Below are 5,054 nucleotides of genomic sequence, written 5' to 3'. Positions count from 1 at the left end.
GCAGTGATTGGAATGCTTCCTTGAAAGACTACTTCAAACTACTTTTTCCTGCTCCTGCTATATAGTATCAACACAGTTCACATATTTATTGCTCAATTCCTGTATCCGCTTTGTCAACTACATAGTTTACAGTCTAATCTCATAAGCTGATCAATAAGCACTGTGAAATAAGGCTTTAGGAGCTGGCAGTTTTCTATCATTTCTAAACTCATCAACAAAGTAGCTGGTCAAAGAGCTTCTGAAGAGTACCCATTTTGGTTTTCTATAGCGTTTCACTTAGATCTACATAAAAATAGTCTGGTGTGGATGCAGTTTTAATGCCTCAAAAAGTAAATGTAGTTTCAGTACAACTGCAGTTATTACTGCATATATATATAACATGCAAAATAAAAAAAAAAATCCAATATCTGTATGGAGAATAGTGTTGTTAACTAAGCCTGTTTAGAGAATAGTCCAAAGTAGAAGAAACTGTTTACATTAGCCCTTATTCCAAATTCCATGCTCTTTTGAAAAAGACTCTTAATTTGACCCTGGGGAAGTCATTAACTTCATGTTCTTACAGCAAAGTCACTAAGAGCAAGTACAGCAAATTTCATTCCATTACACAGCATCATTTTAATGCACTTTTTTTCCCTCTAAGATGTCTTAATCTATACTGCTGTCTCAGACTAAGAAGCAGCTTTTCTAGTTGACATATTGATACCCAAGACACTTACTAGCCTGATGGAAATGGAGAAATGAAAAGCTGACCAATAATATCAAGTTTCTGTAAAGCAACGTGACATTTTATGATGGTAATAGACTGACTTAAAAAACAAATTTTAGGGCTTGTAAGGTTCTATTTTAATTAGCAAATATGTTTTTGTGAATTCAATACCATTCCTGAACATATGGTTCATCTCTGTTCTTGGAACTGTTTGACTGGAGCCCTCTGTGACCATGTTTCCAAAAGGGTTCAGACCCTTAACTTTGAATTTCCTATTCAAAAGTCAATTAGACACATACAGAGAAAGGAGGTAACAGATGCCTTGTAGATATAGTAAGAACTAAGTGCTTTTCAGGAGGTTCTCTGAGACTAATATCTTGGAGACAGCCATGACTATGAACTTAACAAAATGGATGGTATGTCTTGCAGAATGGTAGGCTGAGCTTAAATTCAACTCAAGCCTCAAAAGAAACAAATTCAAAATGTTACTTCTTCCTGAAATGGAGAAGCTGATTTAGAAACAGTCCTGGAATTTCTGACAACTCTAGCCACGCCTTAAAAGAAATAGCAATAAGAATGATAGTCACCCATCCAAGATGTTCTTGTTGACTTGGTGGCTTTCCAGTTGCATGGGTGCCTTAGACAGAGCAGGAAGTGAAGACTTGTGACTGAGCATGGAGTAGGAACTGGGATTTCCCCCTTTTAGATTGCCCTAAATTGCTGCAAATACCACGTGATGCTGAGAGCTTCCTTTAAAGCTAGGATCAGAAATTACGAGAATTATTGTGTTTCTTCGGGGTTCTGCCTATGCACAAATCAACTGATAAAACTATTACTTCAGCACAAAGCCAATGTAGTTTAAATAACTCAGGTAAAAGTTTTAAGTTAATACAAGTAACAATAAATAACAAGTAATGACACAGGAACATTTTCCTTCATTCTGTAGTACAGTGCCACAAAAGTTTATTGTTAAGCCTAGATGAGCAAATATGGCACATCTCTTAGTATCTTTCTGTCTTTGTCTTGCTGTAACAACCAGGTAGAATAGGCAGCTCGTTGAAATTTTCACCAAAAGCACCTATCGTAACGATGCCAAGCTTATAGCCTTGTAAACCAGGTATTTGAAGGTCATTCTATAGCATTGTGTTTCCTAGTAAGCAGGACAAATCACACCGTTCACTTAGCAGCACAACTACAGTGGCACTCCAGGCTTAACAGTCAGTGGAAAGAAATAAGCGGAGATAAATAGGCACTACCTGAGTTAGGAACTTGGTGGGGAGAGGGGTTGGCCTGTTTGAGTTGTGTGCCTACCTGGGGATCAGGCACTTTCACTATGCAGGAGATGGCTACTTCTTTCTCTCTATAGAAGATGTCTTTATGACTAGTTCAGATATTATCATCTGGGCTTGGTCAGAGGAATGGTACCTTAAGGGTTTACACGTGTTCTGTTTAAACCAGACCTCAGAAGGTATGAGATAATCCTTTTCCCTCTCTAAGGAGTAAACTTCCTCATGTTTGCCCCATGGTAAGTATATGTGTACAGTTGCTGCAGTGTAACTGGTATGTCAAAAATGTGTTCATAACCAGGCTTATCTTGTGGTAGCTTACTCCTGGTCTTACACTTTGAGAATTTATCCGTGTAGTTCCTATGGAAGTGTCTACACAAATAGTTCCTTAGAGCCAGGATCTGTGCAGTGGTGCCCAGTGCGAGGACAAGAGGCAGTGGGCACAAACAGGAACACAGGAGGCTCCCTCTGAATACCAGGAAGTACTTCTTCACCATGTGGGCGATGGGGCTCTGGCACAGTTTGCCCAGAGAGGTTGTGGAGTCTCCTTCCTTGGAGATCTTCAAAAAACACTGGTGTTGGGCAACCAGCTGCAGGTGTCCCTGCCTGAGCAGGGGGGTTGGACCAGATGGCCTCCTGAGACCCCTTCCAGCCTCAGCCCTTCTATGATGCCGTGATTCTTTCAGACAAAAGGGAGCCTTGGTTCTGGTTAGTAGACATGCTATGAAAATGAACTAGCATCTCTTAAGGGCTTGGCCATGTAGGAAGAAAATTTACAGTAATCTGAATTCACATCTCAGTGCACCAGCCTCCTATATGGACAGTCCCAATGGGCAATAGAACCTGGATTAATCTCGTAACTTTATATAGCTAAATAAGAGCCTGTAAATGTCAACTTTCCCTCTATCCCTGTGACAGAGGTGTCTGGGGGAGCAAGCTTGTCTGTAAAATCTGAGCTGTTCTCAAAGCGAGTCTTCATTCTCTTCTATTCCCTAGGCTTTAAGGGAAACAGGGGGTCACCAGGCTTCTAAAACTGGGTGTATCCATTAAGTAATTGGAGTGAGATAAGACAAGTTTGGGTTTTAAATATCTACTTTCAGTGTTAGTAGTTTCTCGTACCAGGTACATATTGGTTATTTTATGTATTAATTTAGTTGCAGCTTGGAGCACCAAAGCTAGATGCAGGATAATGCAGAATAAATTGTTCTTTCCCCCACACCCTGTTAGGCCTGTTCAGGTGGTGAATTGTTAACACACGATAAGTGTGTACCTTAGCTTACATCGTATAACTTGTGCAGAGTTACCTCAGTGAGGTAAGCTAATCAGGAACAATATTCTTTCACTTCATAATGAATAAATAATTCAGGAGCAACCATTGTTCTCTGCTTTCAAACACTGCCACAGTCTGTCGTAGCCTACATGTGTAGACAAACTCTGAAAAGCCATGTCTTCACAAGGAACAGGGGAAAATTCAGAGGAACCACAGCTGTATAGCTAATGCACATAAATAAAAGGATTACGTTGTGGACCACTATGGTTCTGAAAGCATGCATCTGCACAAGAGTTTAATGCCTATAAAAGCGTTAACGTAACCTCTCAATATGATTCCTAATATTTCTCAGTGTCTCTGAGTAAACAAGTTCTAAGCATCTATTCAACCAAACCAGATGATCATAACATAAATGGTAATCCATTAAGTACTTAGCCTCAGAGTCTGTTTCTGTCCATTAGTGCTTTAAACCTAAGTTTTCCGAGTACAGAAACTTGGGGCTCTGCTCGCTTTTCCATTGCTGCCAAGTTCATACCCCACAAGCAGGAAATAAAATTGTCTATCACAGAGAGAAGATTTTCTCACAGCCCCCAAAACAGGCAAAAATGGTTGATGAGGGCAAATGATTTAAGGATGACTTTGTCAGGAAGCTCCAAACCCTAAATGCCAGGTGTTCAGTCACACAGCTGCTCCTCTTCCTTGCAGAAAAAGCTGGGAAGTCTAGGGACAGCTCCTGACAGAGTTAGAAATGTAGTTACAGGAAACCCCAAAACCTGATACCCTAATTAGCCTGCCATGCTCCAGCCTGGCCATTCAATGTTGATGTAGTAGCAGACAGTATGGCTTTATCGTGCCATCAAAGAAATGAAGAAATTAATACTTTATTTAAACATAGTTTAAGTGGACAAACCAAATATTTAAAATAACTTCAGAAATAACATTCCGGCGTGCATACTTATCTAGCTGCTTAATGCTGGCAATACACAAACAATTCATTCTGTCCACAAGAAAAAAAAAAAAAAAAAAGCTTTTGAGCTAAATGATGAATGTGCAGAAGTCATGATCAAGTGTTTGTGTGTGTGTGCATATGTTAGATCAGCAGGATGTTTGTTACCCTCTCCCTAAACTGGGCGACTGTAGCTTTTAACCAAGGAGATGCAACATTTTTTCAGAAACAAACTTGTAAGCACAGCCCTGCCCATACAGCCTGACCAAACTGCCTTCAAAATGTTAGCCTGTTCTGACTGAGAAGTTCTCAGCAAGCAATACGCCTGTCCCAGTGTCTGTGGCACTTGGATAACTGGAGCCTTTCTTTCCTAATCCCATTACCGATAAAGCGGCTGTGGCACTGAGGCACGGGGAACAGCTCGAGCTGAGCTGTTAGCAAAGCCAGGCACTGTGTCCAGGGCTGGGTTTTTAGCAGGGAGGAGGAATGGGGTGCTGCTAAGGTGGCTCTAGGGATTTCTCCTCTGTACCCTGTGTTAGCAGCTCCTGTTGCATCGTGTGCGCATGCACAGCACCGCGGCCGTGCGCTGACACCCAGCCCTCTCTTCTGCTGGCAGCTGCGGCCAGCCATAGCCTTGAGCTCATTTACCAGGGCTCATCCACACGTATCCCAGCTCAGAAGTTATTCTGGAATGACTCCGCCTAAGTGTATGCTTGTGTGTGTGTGTGTGTGTATCCTTATATTTTGCAACCAGCATAAACTGTTCCAGCTTAATTTAAACAAGAACAAGGCCCTGGGGTAAGAAGGTCTGTGCGCTGGGAATTATTCAGGACCATCCAGCACATG

This window comes from Anser anser, assembly GCF_964211835.1.
Source record: "Anser anser genome assembly, chromosome: 2".
Classification (NCBI taxonomy): Eukaryota; Metazoa; Chordata; class Aves; order Anseriformes; family Anatidae; genus Anser; species Anser anser.
Note: the sequence above shows the minus strand (reverse complement) of the source record.